Raw genomic sequence first — 19088 nt, forward strand, 5'->3', positions numbered from 1 at the left:
CTGCCCACTGAATTGTCTGATCTGATGTCTTGCCACAGTGCCTCTTCTTCCAGCATCCCTCTCCCTCTAAGATCTAGATTCGGCATCCGACTGTACCTGTCTTGTCTCTGCAGCATCTGTCTGCCACACTCCTAGACCATCGTTAATAAACTTTCCCATATTATGTGCAGACCCCCAATATGTTAGCACCTGCAAATAAATATCTGCGGTCCATAAAACTAGGGGAGAAAACTCCATTTTTTAAAAAGAAGACCTCTATCTAGTGCCATTTGTATTTGTACTTTTTGTTTAGTTGTAAGTTTTAATAGTTCCCCCTTTGAGGATTTGTCAGTACGAGCAGTATTGCTTATCAGAACACACCAACAGTCTTTTTGTAATATTCGCTTTTCCCCTTTGGTTCAGCCGAGCCTGCTGACAGATCATTCAAATTCAATTGTTTTATGTCTAAGCCGAACAGCTAATTAAAGTAGGGATGATTAACCTGACTGGCAGTGTCGCTCTCCCTCTCGCGCTCTCTCTCCCTCTCCCTTTCTCTCTCTCCCTCCCTCCTGTTCCAATCAGTCTTTTTCTCACACTCTCTCTCTCCTTCGTCTCTCCCTCTCCTTCTCATTGCCCCCCCCCCCCCACTCTCGGTCTCTCCCTCCCTCGGTTGGTCTCTCTCTCTCTCTCTCTCTCTCTCTCTCTCTCTCTCTCTCTCTCTCTCTCTCTCTCTCTCTCTCTCTCCTCTCTCTCTCTCTCTCTCTCTCTGTCTCTTGCTCTACTGTTTTTTTTTTCCTCTCTCTCTCCTAAACGTGGTCTGCTTGCTGATGGCAGAATGGCACTCGGAGATTTGTGCATTGTGTCTGGTTTCCTACGGGCAGGCTGACCCAGTGCCTCCAGGGACTTATCAATAGACCACTCAGAAGAGACACAGACAGGAGAGAGGAGGAGGGGTGGGGGGAGAGAGAGAGAATCAATATCAAGAATAGAAGGAGCTCCGAAGCCATTTTTTTTTTTAAAGAAGTATCGGGACTTGGGAGAGGGTGACAAAGAAGGTTTTTCAAAGAGGCAGTGGAGGAGGTTCTAATAAATTTGGAAGGAAACAGTTCCCTGTCTTGGGAAAAGGAGAACTCCTGACTGATTAGCATTCACACCAGGTATGAGATGTTCGCTACCCCTTATCACCGTGTCGCAACCGAGATGGAAAAGCTTTTTTTTTTTTTTTCCAGGAGATTGAGGGAGCATGTATTTTGGTGTGTTTGTTGTTGGGGGGTAAGGGGACTGCGTGAAAAGCTGTGGGCATTTGTGTGATGGGAGCAGAAGGAATGGAAGCAGTACAACGGGGGGTGGGAAAGAGTATGGAGTATGTTACTGTCTTCCCTGTCTTTGTGCACCCCTGGGGGGTTACCCAAGTTCATTTCTAGCAGGTGGATTTAGACGGGAGTTACTTAACGCTTGACCGCCAGTTTTGAAAAAAAAAAAAAAAGAAAGAGAAAGAAAAAAAGCACTGCTTCCTATGTCTATTAAAGGAAGCTCAATTTCTCTCTCTCTCTCTCTCTCTCTCTCTCTCTCTCTCTCTCTCTCTCTCTCTCTCTCTCTCTCTCTCTCTCTCTCTCCTCTCTCTACCTCTCACTCGCTCTTCCTCCCCCCCCATCTCTCTTCCCCTCTCTCCCTCTCCCTCTCTCTTCTTTTTTTCCTCTTCTAACCAGACAGCGGGAGGGCTCCTGGCTCCCAGCCAGCCCAAAAGCCTCTAAGTGTTTTGCACTTGTTTCAGGGAGTAGCTGCCCGGGGATTTTTCAGCATTTTCACTAGAGAACAAAGAGTTCTTTACAAAGGGAAGGGGGGTGGGGGGAGTGAGCTTAATGTCTGATATATGTTTTTCTATTTTTATTAGTTTTTCACCTAAAAAGAAAGAGACAGGAACAGAACATTCACTCTATAAAGACACAAAGACATTCAAAAGAAATCCAGTTATCTTTTCTCCTCATCACCCCGATATATACATATGAAAAAAAATAAATAAAAAGGAAGAAGACTAATTAAGTTGGATATGTTGCTCTTTTCTCCTCTTTTAATCTTTCTAAATTCAACTTATCTTATGCTCCCTCTATGCTATTTTTCTCTACTCACCATAAAAGTTGTTCAGGATGCATCTTTTCCCTTACCATCTCTTTCCCCTTTCTGGGTCCCAAAATCCTGTGAAGGAGAGAACAAGAGTCCACCACATAATTTATGTGGTGAGAACATCTACTTTTGCCACTTGGGTAAAAGTTAATTATGGAATTTGGGTTCCCAAAATACCAATGGAGTGCATCGGTTCATTCGATCTCACAAGTTTTTGCATCCATCTGTTTAGAAGATACTACCTGTGTCACTTGTCATTATTAAGAAAAAGTACTAATGGAGTGGATATTTGTATTTATTTTTTTTCTATCTAATTATGTATGACCAACCCCCTAGAGAGCTAACTTGCCCCATACATGATACACTAGTTCAAGGGAATTATAGTGCAGACAGATTTTTCAACGATTCTGATTGCTATGTAGCTTTGTGCTTTCCTTCATTTGATTTTTTGCCTATGCATGTATATTTTTACCATGAATTTGTGTTTGTAGCAAACACTCCAGAATGCTTATCATTTTCAAATCAATGCTCCAACAAAACAAAACAAAACAAAAAAGAAATCAGGATGTGGACTGTATGTGCAAAATGTAGTAAACAATTGCATCTTTGGTATATGTTGTATAATTTCTACTAATATTCTGGAATTATAAATCCCAGAGATATTTTCTTTCTAAAAGTTCTCTTCCTGATGCACTTTTACCTGTCCAAATTGTCATTTGGTGATATTTTTAAGGTGAATAATAGATACAAAATAGAACAAGGGGGAAAAAAACAGAAGGACCTCAAAAATCCTTAAGTATATATTTACAGTACCTAACTACAGATAACTGTCTCACCAGCTGGAAAACAGCTACAATTGTTTCAAAATTCAGAAACTCTTTTCTTTTTCCTTTTTTTTCTTTACATTCTCTGAAAATATAATTTTTTTCATATCCCTGGGGAGGAGAACTGTAGGGAAAAGAATATAGATACATGCATGTTTCCATAATTTTAGAATGCATTTATATAACTGCTTCTTAAGGGTTTAATACATATCAGGGCAGAGTTTTATGCCTACTCAGGAAACCCTTCTGTCTGGGAGGTGTGAGCGCCTTATGTTTGAAGTAACTTGATAACAAGGAGTCTTTTCGGGAAATCTTACTCTGTGTGTGTTGCCTCAGTAATGACCCTCAGAGAAAAAACAAGAGCTAGGTGGCCAGTGTTAGCACTTGAACTCACTGAAAGGCATTAGAATTAGGGGAACTTTGGGTGAATTCAAAATTTTCTAGGCTAGCTCACTCTTCACAGTTATGTGTTTTCTTCAGGAAATTTCTTGTGTTGCCTTCAGACTTTTCTATATTTTTGTAGCATTTTGAATGCTTTAAATAGTCCTTAAGAAGAAAAAGACTTTTAAAAAGAAAGTCGTTAAAATAAAAGAAACTCAGGCTATAACAAGTTTTACACTGAAAGCGAGAGGTTTTATTTTCTTTTGGCTTTTTTTATTATTATTACTTTTCCCTCTGAACTCTTTTGTTGCTGTGAGCCGTTACGCCTGCTTTTGGGGGTTTTTGCTTTGGTTTTTTTTTGTTTTGTTTTATTTTGTTTTGTTTTGCTTTTGAGGGGTTTGGGGGTCTGCTTTTGATATGACCAAGGGGGTCTATAAATGGGACAGTAGGGCTAAGACAAGAGGCAGTTCCTGAAAACTGAACTAGCCCCCTGGATTCCAAGTCAGGCAGCTCCTATCAGCTAGTTCTGCCATCGAGAGTACAGTGAAAGGTGATAGCTGCCACTCTGGGATTCTTCATGGATGTGACCTGAGAGTAACACATTCACAGTCGAGGAGAAAAGGGGAAAAAAAAATAGAGGAGGAGGAAAGAAAAGCTCTTTGAGCTGGAATACACTGGCTCTTTCTTCCTGTAGGCAATCCGCTCCAGTTCTTGGCGACGTGTCCTGCACTATCAGATATCATATGACTTTTTATTTAGATTCCTTTTAGGAGAATGGCCTGTTAGGACTCTGTTTGTTTTCTTTTATTTAATTTCCTTCTCCCCTCACCCTCTAGTTTTGTGTATCTGTGTGAGAGAGTGTGTGTGTGTGCGCAAGCATGTGTGTGCAATTTTTATCTTTGTTTTTGTTCTGTTGATCTGATGCTTTATTTAAGGACAAAGCTTTAATTATTTCAGTATACTGACTTAATCATCTGCCAAAAAGAAACCTCATTCTAGGCTTTTTGGGGGGTCCATTTTTAAACCCGTCCATTAGCACATGAAACTGAGATCCCAAATGCCTGCTGGTCGGCCCTTGGCCCACTCCCTCACCTTAATTTAACCCTCCCCCTCATCAGCATGCACAATAGTATAAGTTAGGAAACACCTGTGCTGAGTTGTGAGGCAAATACATGTAGAAGCAACTTCTTCAAATCCGCACTCCTAGTTTCACTTTAATAAACTTTTTTTAATCGTTGATTTTTTTTTTTTTTTTTTTTGGCACCCTCTGCTGAGCTTGAAAGCATCAGAGATAGTGAGTGATGTGTCTATGGGGATTTTATGAGGCCAGCTGAGCACCCCTGGAAAGTAGAGTAGGGGCTGAAATTCATTCAGAGACTTAAGAATTAAGGAGGAGATTCAACCGGGATCTGTAAGATGTGTGGGCTGTGCAGGGTTTGGTAATAGATGGTAAAATGGAATGCTTAGGGCTACAAAAGGAGGAGAACGAGAGAAATGTACAGTCAGGAATGACACAGGCATTCCTGATACAAATAATACTTTAAAAACCTTATTTAATCGAATTTTTATTTCCTCTAACTCAAAATTAAACCAACTGATAATGCGATTGCCTTCCTCTCCATGCTTGCTAAGAAAAAAACAGATGAATTTTACTGACATTATTACTGGGTTTCTCCTAAATTTGTTATATTTCATTTTCAGTTTTGAAGAATGAGTTCAGATTTTAGTTAGCAAAAGAAAAACGTAACTTCTCTACGTGTACACATGGTTGTATATTTAATCTTATCTATATATAGTTGTTTGTATCAGGATATATTTTTGTATAGGAGCAAGCAGGACTACACTGAAAGTTCATTTGACCATTGCATTCTTTAAACCCATAGTTTTCAGTTCCTTGTTACTTTCTCTAATATTATTTAAAAAAAAAAAAAAAGACTTAAATTTCTAATTTGTTATCTTAGCCAGAGGTGCATTTTGTTGAAACTTGGAGGAAATTTTATTCCACCCTTTTAAGGGTGCCCAAAAAGGAAAGGAGGACTATTTTTCATTCAACAAAAAATTTTAGGAGCCTTTTTCCCCGCAGAGGAAACTCCAAAACAGCTTTGTCTGAGAACGTTAAACTTGGCATGGATAAGAAATGTGAGTTTTGCTTTGTTTGAGGAAATTTGTTTTTGAAACAACAATGTTATAAATATTTTTAAATTGCCTGCGGAGCATGCGCTGTATCTGACTTTATTCATAGTTTTAAACACACACCAAAGTGCAGTCTTCTGAATGGCCACAGGTAAGGCTGTTGGTTTGTGTGATCTTTCTCAGAGCCACCTTCAGCGACTCTACTCAGTTTTCCAGAAGGGAAAAGGGCTAGAGCTGAGTTTAGACCTGGACACCCTTCTAAATTTCATAGAGCAAAAGTATATTCCCCCTTAAGGCTTGTACATTATACTTAGGGTAAGTACTGTTCAACTTTTCCTTTCTTACAGTAGTAGTCTGCCTTAACTTTTTGACTTATTATTTGCTGAGCAAATTAAGACAAAATTTAACACCATGAAATATTTGACTGAAGTAGCAATTTATCAGATTTTTAAGGATGTCTGTTGTGCAGAAATTTGGAGATACGAAAATTAATTTGCCAGGGAAGTGATAGCAGTTCTGTGCTTACAGAGTAAAGATGTGCTAGTCTGCACATGCCTGATCTCATCTAGAATTGAAAGCTGAATCTAGGTGGGCCTGCAATAATATCAGAAAAAGGAACACATGTATCTTTTGTGCAACCTTTTTTTTTTTTTTTTTTTTTTAAGCCAGGCTTCCAAAGGGAATGACAAAGAAGCAGGTTCTCCTCTCGCTTAATAAGTAGTCATACTTTGCTTCTGGAGATACGTATTTCCAGTGGTTTTTGGCCGTTTCATTTTGTTTTGTTATGGTCCATTTTTGTTGTCATTATTGTGGAAGTATATTCTTTCCTGTCAGTGATTATTAACACTTTCCATTTTTCAAAATGCTTTATCTCCATTAACTCCGTTTGATGTTTCCTCTCTTGGTTACCTTTCTCAAATCTGCAGTGACCTTCTCAGACTTTGCAATTATCGATTATTGCCAGAATATATTTATTCATTAGCTGTTGTATTGTATTTATGGTGGAGATAAACTCGTTTTTCTGGCCTTTATGACTATCTAAACAAATTACCTTTTGAGGTGAAATTTCTCATTCTTGACTCAGAACTCAACTTGTCTTGAAAAGGCTTGAAGAAAATCCAATTAGCCGTTTGGAGAACTAAATATTCTTAAAAAAATGCAAATGATTTTTTTTTTTTTTACAAAATACTTACTAATATGCAGCATTTCTCTACTTTGTTTTCCTTTTCATGCTTTAAAACAGAACCAGAAAACTAAATGTGTTTTTTTAAAAAATACAAACCTGCCAATTAATGCTGATATTTTTAAATAACCAATTTCAAGCAATTGAAAGTTCTGATTTCTATAGCAACATGCTACCTTTGGATGTCAGTCAGTGATAGTTTGTGCAGGTGTATGTTCACATACAAAGCCGCTTTACATTTATGTTAATTCCATTTTACCTGAAAGAAAGGATTAACATTAATGCAAAACTTTTGTTAATTTATTTTTTATTATTTTCCTGTAATTTAAAATCCAATTAACTGTTGCCTCCATCAGACTATTTAATGCATGTACATAGTTATTACTATCTATTTATATCTAATAATTTATCCTTATCTATGATGTATTTCCGTAAGTGTTACATACGCCTGAATTTTATGTGGCTATACCAACATTCAAGTTTATTCAGGTACAATTTTTTGTTACTTATCTGTTCTGTGTTAAGAAGTTTTTTTTTACTTTTCCAGTCCAGAGAGAGTATGACCATATTTTCTATATATTAAGAAGATAATTTTTAATTGTGTGATCTCCTTGAAAGCTTTCGAACAAGTAGAAGTCATCTTTACCTTGCTGCTCCCCGGTCTGTCTCTTTGCCCTCACTGCACCACCCCTGAGCATCTCCAAAAAACAACATGAAGATGCTAAGATAATTTTTCTAATCACAGAACCAGGAAATGCCATATGTAGGAAAATATCAAGCGCTTCTCCAGTAAGATCAGCTGTTTTTGTACTTTTTTTTCTTCTGAATTTTGTTTGTGACTTTTTTGGCTTGCTGAAGCATATCCCCATAATCTTCCCAAGCCACAGCAAATTCCCAATGCCACAACAACACTGTGCAGCTGGGGAGAGCCCAGAAGAGCGGATCCTGGGTGGCTGCAGATTTCCCCAGCAATGATGCAAGGCAGAAGGAGTAAGTTGGCTGCTCTTCTCTTTGCTTCTTTCCTGGGCTGCTCAGCATGCCAGGTAGAGAGATTTTCTTTCTGTAGCTCTTCCTTCAGTTATTTGTTGCTTTTCCTTCAGTCACCAACAGCTTTCTACTTCTTCCAAGGGATGGTTCATATAGCAGAGCAACCCATTTTTATTTTATATCAAAACATAAAAAGCTTTGAAGATTGGGAACGGCAAAGGAAAGTGGCTTAGGGTATCTGGTCAATATCCAAAATGGCCTCAGGCTTAAAGCTGTTTTCTGTAACTGCTCAGGTCTGTACCTCTTCTCTTCTCTCCAGAACCTGTAAGTGGTTGAAAGTAGTGAATGGGATAACTATAGGGTACAAACTATGATCTCACTGGTTCAGTAGATGGAGCTCTTCCCTCTAAGTCTGTATTTAAATTAATGTCCCACTGTAGTTTGTGGGGCTCTCTGTTTAAAGGTGTGTCATACTAAATAAAAATGAGGGCCTGGAGAGCTATGGGAAAAGATTCCTGGCACTTTTCAAAAGCGATGAGGTGGGTTTTTTCTGTGATGCAGAACATAATACAAGGAGCAGTAAGGATGGGGTAAGAATGAAGTTTACCAGTCTAAATTTTACCCTGTGTTTGTTGCTATTCTTAAGTGGGAAGTTAAATCTAGCAGTGACTATATAAAAGATTATTTCAGTAAATGTAGAAAAATGTATGGAATATTTAGTATTTGGGCTGTAGTCATTGCAATTTTCTAGAATATCTGAACTGAGCAGATCTCCTTTCACTTGATTCTGCAAAGGAGTCCTAATACTGTAATGCAATTTTTTCATCCAATTAGTTTAGAGAACCTGGCTGAAATCTTATGAATTCTGAATTGCGACAGCGCAGTGTAGGGCAAAGTAGCTGTGTTAGTAAGGTGCTTTAATAGAAACCATAATATTTTCACCAATGACTGAAATAGATACCCAGTATCTGCTTTAATATAGGAAGAGCTGCTTGTTTATTTCTTTGTAAATTAATCGAAATGAATAATGGCCAAATCCCTGTCCGTGTAATATTATTCTTAGTACCGATAGAAGAAGTTTGATCGTGCTAAAGGAAAATATGCGTATATTTTCTGTAATAAATTATCTTCCTTTGTGGAACGTCTTCTCACAGATTGGAAATATTACTGAACATCTCTTGTTAAATCTTGATAAGATCATTTGGCCAAAGTCGAACTGGGTTTGGCTTTAGCACCAAAAGAAAGAGCATTTTTAAAGGACTTGGATTTCCTTTGCATACCACGTGTCTGAGTTCGGGACAGTCCAGGAAAATAGAAAGGATGAGACAAAATTATTCCTAAGCAGCCGCCGTAGGCCAAACACTGAAACTGTGCCAACCTGGACCAATCAGGCCGGCTTCTCAGAAGGTACATGCTTTTGTGGAACACTTAAACGAAGAGAACGAAACTGCATTCGTAAGAATGATTCCTCACTAATTTCAATAAAGTCCATGGTCACAAATTAAATTATTTTTATTCTTTCAGAAATTAGAAATTTTTCATTTTCTTGTCCAGCTAAGGATCTCTAAATGTTGTACTTTGACATCTTTTGAACAAAACCCTCCTTTTAAATTTAAGCAAGTGAAAAACTTCTCACAGAGAGCAAAGAGTAAAATTGATGGAAACTCAAAATCAATTCCAAACCCATTTCTGGCATGATGAGAATAACATTTGTGCTGTGTTTAAAGCAGTTTAAAACAAGAAAATGATAAAATGATCAATATACTTGAAGCCAAAAATAACCAGGAGAGAACAATCTGTAATCCTTTTCCAGACCTGAAACCCAACACTTTTGATTGAACATGAAAATAAACGAATATATCTTTTATAAGGTGGCCCTGTAAGCCTTATGGTATAAACAGAAGTGATGACATGCCAAGCTTTCAATTCTGTATTTCAGCTATGTTTTGAGAATTTAGCCTAACAAAAATTCCTAGATTTAAACTATCGTGGATTTTTTGTTTGTACCCTGGCCATAGAAAGAGCAAAAGTTAAGGGATGTATAGAATGTCACAGTGGACACATTGCAACTTCGCAACCTGTGTAATCTTTTAGTTTTAAAAAACCGATTTTTAACTACAACAGAAAGAGTGTTTTTGGCTATATCTCAGTCAGTGAATACAGAATGTTTGCTTGGTCAGTGTGAGACTGATTTAATATTTCTTTTTTGAAAAATCTTTTATTTTAACTATTGTATTAAATTCAACACACATAGAGATATAAATCACACATACTTTATACTTAATGGTTTTAATAGATTAAAAGACTGAGTACACACTAAGAAATTTTGTACCTGTAGATTCATGTTGTGAAATGCCACTGCCCGGGTTTAAAACAGCCTCTTTAGGTTTAAGATTGTGCACACCCACACACCCCTCCAGGAATGATTTTCTACCAATTTTTCTGGAGTCATTTGACAGGCTAGTTATCTACTGATCCGATAAAAGAATTGCCTTTCTGGATGGAAAAAAAATCCTAGGTGAAAAAAATAGAATGACAACGAATTGCAAACGCACATTTGATTTAGTCGAACTAAGGTGCAGTAGGAGTGATGGTAATTCTAATGAGCACTGTGACGAATGGAACCACAATGAAGCATGTGTGATTACATCAGTACTGATGAACTCGTGGGCAGGGTCGGAAAGGTGAGACACGAGAGCCATTACGAGTGGAGGCAAATGGCTGAAGTTTTTTGAGATATTTAAAGCTTGTGGCTGGATGCAAGGTTAAGAGATATAGATAAGAAGAGTCAATTCTGAAAGTGGATAGAAAGGCAGTACTTTTTCCTATAGGATATAAACTACAGTCGAATTTACTATTGCAGGTAATTAGAACAACATCATAAGCTTTGGCCGTCCAGTGTATTAATGGTTTTTAAAAGCTGTTATGCACATCTGCTTAAAGATGCATATAAGTGTAATTGTTATAACAAGTTATTATACTATTGTTTGAATTTGAAAAGCTCTGCTCTAAGTGTCGACAAAGCAAATGTCAGTGTCATAGGATCATAGTTGTTGCATCTTAGAGCTTGAAGAAACCTCAGATATCTCAATGTGGATGAGTGGATTAGCAATACCTCCAGAAAGGAATATTGGAATACCCGGTACAGGAACATGTACAATTTGAAAACATGGGGTCAGGAGTGGAGGGGGAGCACAATTTCTGTATTGCGGTGCTTTCTTATTGGCAAACTTTTTTTTTTTTTTAAGTTTGAAAAAACAAAAGAAAAAGTAAAGCACCACAAATTCATCTTAACTAGTGGTGCTATACTGATTCTGTTAACCAGGGATTCTAAATAGTGAAAGAGTATCAGAAGTTACAGAAAAGTACCAGGTGTTATTTTTCTCCAAAGGGACAAGATATTTAACAGATTGAGAAATGCTTTGGGGGCTGAAACCACTCAGTTTGCCCATAAGAAAATTTAAATACAGAGCAGTGACAAACCTTCCTCAAATGACAGAACTAAGCAAAACTGAGTCCAGAGCCTAGGTTTTCTAGCTCCTTTCCTATATCATGAGGCTGACCACAAAAACAGATTTATGAAAATAAAAATAGATGAAGTTCCAGGATTAACTGAGGAGAAAGCAAAGAAAACAAGCCCCTAGGGGTCCTATTTTTATACCAAAGGCGAACCTTAGGTGGAACAGGGGCAAAGAAATGGGCATTCTAGGAACGAAGCAAAGTCCACCCACATCCACATGCTCCTGAGAGACCCTCTGGGGTTAACACGTCTCCCCTGACCCGTGACCCTCCAAGGTAGCCTTTTATCTCATTTCTCTTCTACCCCTATGGCGCTCCCACCACACCCCCACCCCCACCCCCACCCTCACCCCCCAGAAAAGGACAAAGGAAAAGAAAACAATTTTTTTGAGAAATGGTGGTCAGAAGATCTTTACCTGGACTGTGGAAAGAAGTCCTTCCTAGAAGTCTTCCTCTTCAGATCACCATTCTTATTATCTTATCAAAATTTGAGTTATGATTAGAGGGCACTGATTCAACAAGCTTAAGCACAGTACAAGCTGGACCACTCCTGTTTCCTAAGCAGGCACCACATTTCCCAAGCTCTAATCCTTTTTACCTTGTGTCCACAAAGAGAGGCAAATTCTGCCTCCTCCTTTATTTCTGCAAAACTCCATATCTTTTTGTAGCTCTAATATTCCATCTTGCAGATTAGCTATTTGTATATGTGTGTGTAAAGTAAGAAGCAAGTCATATAAGTTCTTGCAATGCACTTAATTTCACTGCGCCTCACTTTCTACATCTGTAAATAGAAAACTGGTACCTACCTTGCTGGGACATTGTGCAGATTCCATGAAATAGAAAAATAAAGTGCTCTACGCAATGATGAGCACACAGTCAGCACTCAGTGTTGTTGTTATAATTACAAAACTACCATTAATATTCCCTTCTCTGTAGCTCTTTTCCATTAATGTTATTGATAACATTGATTTATCTTATTGAGTTCAATATCTCCTGAAGCAACTATGATGTTAAAATAATAAGAACTGAATATAAAAATGTATTTTATCTTTTTATGTACATCCATTTTGGACCTATCACTTCCTTACAAACGCCCTTAAATTCTGCCCTTAAGTTTCAGAACAGTGGGTGGCCATGGTCAGTGCCTGGCATGTGTATGCCATAAAAGACATCAGTATTGCTCACAGACTGTCAGTGCTGCATTCTGTTTCAGGTTTCTCACAGATTCCCAACTACTTAAGATTGCTCTTTACAGCATCCCCAGAAGTGTCAGCTTGTAGTTCTGGTTGCTGTGATTAGCAAGCTTGGTATACCTCTGTCTGTAGCCTGAACAAGAAACTTTCACTTTGGAAAACAGGTCAAGGTATCGAATTTAATTTTGGTTCTATCTATTATATGCCAACTGTGTATTCATTACATTTATAGATTCCCTTTCCAACTATATATTTTCACGGTTGTTGAGAGCACCTGAATTTGCGTTGAATGTCCACAGATTTTACTTTGGAGACTTGAAAATGAGGCAGTGAAACATTTTTGATTGCTGGCTGCCACCGCTGGCATTTTCTTCCCTCTCATGCCTAATCTAGTCTAAGTTTGAAGAAGCGGGGAGGATATAGAATTTTCATCTACCTGAAGTCTGGCCTGGTAATTCGGTATTAATGAAGTCTATGGTCAATACAGTCTCTTTACACATTTTGGTTTTTATTGGCATGCAACCCCATCCTGTGGAAATGGGAAATTTCTAAAAAATGGAAATGATAACAACACTTGGGGCATGTAAGGATAAACATGGATATAGCATTAAATGCTTGGGATCAGCCATAGGCAGGGCAGTGTGCAAGATACACCCTGGGTGTGTGTGAATCTTGCTGGTCCTTCAAGATTACAGTAAATAGTGAGGCGATTCAAGAGAGGCAGGTCACGTGGACGTGGCAGAAGACAGGGTGACAGCAGGCTGTGCTTAAGTCAGGAAGAATGTTGCATTTTAATCCACCAGAAATTTCATTTATTTGAGAGTGAGCTGGTGTTTTTGAGGGGAACAAGGTCACATTTAGTAGAATTGGTCATTCAATAAAGAGTTTTGACTTTGCCAGAGTAATGGTGTCGGCATGAAGAGAAGAAAGTTTTGCAGATTTCTGCGTGTGCACTTGCTGTTCCTGGTGTTCCTGGTGGGTGGCTGAATCATCCTGATGGCATTCAACAGGAACCAGCTGCTGAGAATATTAAAATGCAAGCATTTATTCCTCTAGAGAGACAGTAGCATCTGCAAAGTTTTCCTTTCTTGATAGTACAGATAATCCCACGGAGCATTCTCTAGTAGTTTTAACTCTCTATTCATTTATACGTTTTCTTTTTATCATTGTTTGTTGGTATCCAGAGCTCTAACTGGAGAGGAGAGGACCTGGTTGTAGAGACAGATAAGCACCTGGCCAAGGACTTGATTTTACCTTTTGGGCTCTCCCATGAGTGAAAAAATGGACATTTGCCCTCCTTGGCCTGTCTTCATAATGAAGAGAAAGAGCCTCCAATACTCCCAGGCATCTGTGATCTCCTCCAGTGTAAGGACAGGCTCTGGAAGGCCGTGGGCTTCCCCACCTTGAATACAGGCTTAGGAGCTTTCCTTTTTACATGTAAAACTTGTGAATGTGTGGCTTTCCTTGTTTTGGTTTCTGCTTTTTTTTTTCCAGCTGGCATCAACAGTTGGGGGAAAAGAAGGGGTAGAAAGGAGGTTTGGACTCAGTAATCTACTAGGTCTTTTCCATGTCTAATATTTATGAATAATGTATGGAACTGATGGGAAAAAATGTTGAATATGTTCATTATGAATTATATTCACCGGTGTGTTGCCTAGAATATAAAAGAGCAAAGCAGTTGCAGAGTAACTAGTTCCTTACAATGAACGTACTGGTATGACAGAGCTCTGTGTCCTTTCTTATTCCACTGTGTGTCATCCCCAAACACACATTCTACGTGTCTGAGTAGCAACTGCAGGCGGGGTACCTGAAGGGATGACAGCCAGCCGACGTTGTGACAAGGACAGTCTTAGTAGGATGTGGGTCCTAAACAGAAGCACCCTTCTTGAAGGTGTTGACGACGCAGTTTTGTTCATAAAGAATAACTGAGGCCAGTTTCACATAGCAGACATTACTCAAAATGCTATCATCCGGCGGGGGTTATAGTTCCTGTCATCAGAAAAGAACCTTATAATTTTGCCTCAAATTAAAAAAAAAAAATCAGCAGGATAACCAATCTGTTGTTAATGTTACATTCTGATACAAATGAGCAGGAGTGGCTGAAAATGCAGGACCGAGTTAACTCTTTATAACATTTAGCTTCAAAATTCATCATATGCTTTTCTCTACCAGCTCTCCACCCTGCTTTACGTTTGGTTTAGGATTTATTAACATACAACTTTATTTCCTAAATATGTACCAGGTAACAATGGGAAACATACATTAACCAGAAATTTGACAAGGGGATTTTGCAATTCACACAATTCAATCTTAAAAAACAAAAAAAAATCTAAGAGTTTGTAATTTACACAAATAATACTTAAAATGGATAGTAAGGAGTTAAATAATACCAAAAATATTCATTCCCTGGCCAAATTACAGTGAGGCCAATTTTTACCAAGCACGACTCCCTAAGTGATACATATGACTGTGTAGCAAAATAGAGAAAGCCCATGTAAGGTCAGGAACTAAGAGGATTCAGCCCTAGTGTGTAGTAAGTAGCAAAGACTTCCAAGTTCGAGCAGTTCAACGAAAAAGTGCAGCAGAAAGCTCTGGGACCCTTGTCTGGGAACAGCAGGATACTGATGAGCAGATTCTGCCTCAGAGAAAGCTTTGCTTCCTGTTGTGTCAAGTCCAAGCCATCACACCAGCTCTTGTAAAAGGTCCTAGACATTACCTGTAGCAATAACAACTTTTATAGTGCCGTAACCTCAAGTTAACTGATCCAGCATCATTTACCGTTATTATATTTCAGAAGCAATTTTTTTTCTTGTGCTCTCTTAGGAGTTAGAACCCACCATAACCGATAAAGGGCAAGTACAAACTTGAAGCAGCCACATTTATCAATAATAAGCTCAGAGGGGGAAGGGCAAAGAAAGAGAGTAAAAAACTAAGAGGAAGAGAGAAAAATGGTAAAATCTCTATTTTTTTAGGAAAAAAAAATGCTTTGCCCAAACATTTAGATGGGGTAACTTAAAAACATTCATGTTTCCGCAATTCCAGGGTAGTGTGACATAAAAGCAGATGTGGCTGGCTTTTCTCAGCCCCACTCTTTCTTATAGGACATATCACTTAATCTGTCTACATAACAGTGCAATTGTCAAATAAATAGAAAACCATCTATCCTCATCTACTTCACAGCAGTATTGCTAAGGCTGATTGTGCACACGTATATAAATGTATACATTATAACTACCTATTTACAGCAGGGGAGAATGTTTTTAAAATAAATGAATTAGTGTTTTATATATGCCTCTGTTGTGAGGGTCAGTCACTTTTTTATTTTAAGACCTCCTCTGCTAATTACCAATTGTTAAAACACTCGAAAATGATGACTGAGCCTATGTCACCTCTGTAAAATGGAAGGCTTTTAGAATTCTAAGCATACTTATTACAGATTCAAACACATTTCTATCTACTTAAGGACCCTACTGGCCTTACTGAAGGCTGTACAAACCTATTAAACAAAGTAAATGATTAGCTTTGCCAATGGATATCTAAAAAGAATCCTGAATCAAGGATATGGCAGTTGGTCTAGTATCAAAGTACAATTCTGGCTGTAGAAGTGAGCTGCTCCTCTATATTAGATAATTTTATTTTTAGAAAATGAGGGAAAGATATGTAGTAAGGATAGGATAAAGTTGAGCCAATACAAACATCCTAGGCATCTGCCCAAGCTGCTGATTCGTCCCAAGGAGAAGTAGGTTCAGTACATATGAAGTTCCTAAGATCATCGCAAAAGAGGCCACATTCCTCTATTTTGTTCTGCCGTTAATCTTTTGATGTTGGTGTTGGCCATTTAAATCTCTGCTTTCTATATACAGACTTCAGTGGAATGACAATGATACGAGGAGGGCAGGTGAAGCTAAATAAATGTGATTTTTTAGACATGACCGTTACCCTCTAATAGCTTTTCCCTGGCCCATTCCAAGCATCCAGGAAAGAGAAAGTTAGCTTCCATGGAGAGTGAAGTCATAGCTCCAACTTAGCATAATTAAGCAGAGGGAGAGGGAGCAAGCATTCGGTTAGTGAAAGAGTGAGTTTCTCCTGGGCTATGACCAGGTTCTCCTGTTTCCTCTCTTTCTTTCTTGAACTGAAAAGAGTCATTGTGGTTCACCTGGGCATCTGAGCCTGTGTGCTCAAGGTAAGGCCAGAAAAAACTCAGGGGGCAGGACTTCACATCTAAGAAACCCAATTTCTTCTTTTAAAAACTTCTGCTTCTTTCCTTTTCTTTTAAAGGAACTTTGTGTTTTTAGAAAATATGTTTCAATTCCCAGACACTGATGTCCTGGGCATCCTTAGGTTGTGACAGAAATGAAGATTAGTGGCTGTGACAGGTGTAGCAGAAGCCAATGCAATCGCAGTCTATCAAATGCAATGGCAGACCCCAGGTTTTTCTGATCTTTGCTGCAGAATTCAATTCTTTTCTCTACCTGAGGAAGGCAGGGTTAGCTGAGAATTTTGAGAGTGGTGTCGTATCTTTCTTCATTTTAGTCTTGGTAGCTATAAGACTGGAATGTCTTGGTAAACGCAGTAAATAAAATCAGGGCCAGTTTTATGGACGTGCAACATCCTGCACTTTGAAAGGCCCTATGTTTGTTTTAATTGCTCTACTACTGTTGTGTTGAAATTCATAATAATTTTTTAGCAAGGGGCCCTGCATTTTCTTTTGTCCTGAGCCCCACAAACCATGCAGCCAAACTTGTCTGGGATTTAGCTTTCCGTGGCATGCCGACCCAAGGTACCAGCCACTTGTCCTCTCTTAATGAAATTGTTTCTCTTTTTTGACTCCTGAGAAGCTAATTCCTCTCTTAAACCTTCTGAAGGATGTTGCCCATATGATGAGGTTCAGAAGAACATTTCTGTCCTTTCTTCCTCCAAACACCTTGAGATGATGATAATCAAGATGAACTCAGTAACTCTCTAGCTGTCTCAGCCACGTATTTTTTTTTTTTTTTTTTTTGCTAGAGGTTAACAGTTGGGACAAATAATTATGTTGTGGTAGCAAGGTGCTTGCCCTTTATTGGATGGTTACGATAGGCTTCAGTCAATAAATTGAGATTCATGAAGAACATCTACCTGCAAGATGAGGACTTTCAGGTTGTCTAAATCGAGGGCTTCACACCCCTAATGTGATCAAACACATCGGTGTGTTCTAAAACCAATCTGATCTCCCAGCTCTGCTCTGGGCTTCTGTCTCTCTCTACCTCCCACCCGTGCCACCTGCTAACTATGCATTCTACGTTCTTCTGCTCATTTCCCTTTCTGCTTTCAGCTCCTATCTGTCCTTTCCTCCTTCTTACTCAGAACGCAACTGGCATCAGGAAGATGGAATCCCTCTCCTTAGTCCACCTATAGCTTCTAGTAAGAATAATTCTTGCTGGGTTTTTTACATCCTCTCTAAATGGCCACCAGCTTGATGAGTGTGAATTACAGAATTGTAAGGCCTGGACCAGACCTCATAGAGGTAGGTGTTTGGGCCTGTCCACAGTCACTGTGTTAGGACCAAACCAGAAACTAAAGAATCCAGATCTCTTGACTCACAGTCGGGTATGCTTTTGATGACTCATGAGGCCCTCAACATTCCTGAAGGATAAATTATAGATGATGGCCCATGAGCCAGTTTTCAAGCACCCCTAACGGTATGAGGAAGAAAATCACTAGAGGAGTTAACAGCTGGGAGAAACAGCCAAGTGTGAGAAGGAGCCTGACTGACATCCTTTAGCTACTAGTTTAGCCTCTCTGAATTTACAAAATAGAACCTACCCTAACAATGCCTCTGGTGTTGTTGGGAGGATCCAGGGAAGCACTCATCTAAGATATAGCCTCACCTACATCAGAAGCACATCGGGGTTAGTGTCTTCTCCCCCTTCCTTCTCCTACCCTCTCTTCTACACAAGTATTCTCCTGTACAGAAGGGTGGAAAGCAGGAAGAATCTGATGGAGAAATTGTGTAGTCCTTGCGAGTTAAAATTATAGGAGATTAGATTAACCTATCCTTGGTTCAACCAGGCATGCTCAAATTTGCAAGGTTTTAGATGAATGCTGACCTGTCTAGCAACACCATAACCTTGGCCCAGCAGAAGGGCCAAAAAGCATTATGGATAAACCCATGGCACCTGCCAAGAGATTTTTCAGTGATTTACCAGCTCCAGGCAAGTCCCCAGGCAAAAACTTGAAAGAAAACCGTTCTTTTCAGTGCTGGCGACTCCCTTCCTCCTCTCTCCTGCCTCCAGGATCCAGAGTCCTTGGGTTAATCGGATTCCCTCCTTCAGCTTCCCCTGTTGCAAAATTATCCCTATCCCTTCCCCAATTCAAAACCACTTTACACTGAGGTAACCCTCTTGAGGATGAAGTGAGAAGTAGAGAGGCATGAATGATTTAACCACCTACAGGATGTTTGCATCTCAGAAGAAATGCTGGAAATTGAAATGTACCTCATTAACAAGGGGGCTACTCTTACTTCTTGCTTACTTTTGGTGGCTGTCCTTTCCAAGCTACCGGCCAGTCCAGAATCAGCTATGTTCGTCCCTCCTGCCCCACTTTGGGTGACCAAAGATAAAGATGTGAGCTCAGAAAAGCACACATTTCTTCCTGGGGGAGAAAGAGAATGAGCATAGGTTTTCACAGTGAATTATTAAACCCATGATGATTGCAGAGGGTCTCTTACAAAAAAGAAAAAAAGCCACAGAATTACTTTTTTATATATGAAAATAAGTTTCTGCA

At 39.0% G+C, this 19088-nt stretch overlaps 1 protein-coding gene across 45 annotated transcripts in view; it reads left to right on the top strand.

The window, feature by feature from the left end:
• ZBTB20 (zinc finger and BTB domain containing 20) overlaps positions 1-19088 on the top strand; it is an 893822-nt gene that overhangs the window by 743126 nt on the left and 131608 nt on the right. Inside the window, exon 1 of one of the 45 annotated variants that reach the window (XM_077118314.1) lies at positions 775-1136. The exons of 43 other annotated variants lie outside the window; for them this stretch is intronic. The gene's annotated coding sequence lies outside the window, so the exon portion shown is untranslated. Of the gene's footprint in view, positions 1-774; positions 1137-6112; positions 7615-19088 lie in introns of those variants that run through there. One more of the 45 variants, XM_077118315.1, reaches the window with a different exon arrangement.

The sequence above is a fragment of the Tamandua tetradactyla genome, chromosome 10 (assembly GCF_023851605.1).
Source record: "Tamandua tetradactyla isolate mTamTet1 chromosome 10, mTamTet1.pri, whole genome shotgun sequence".
Classification (NCBI taxonomy): domain Eukaryota; kingdom Metazoa; phylum Chordata; class Mammalia; order Pilosa; family Myrmecophagidae; genus Tamandua; species Tamandua tetradactyla.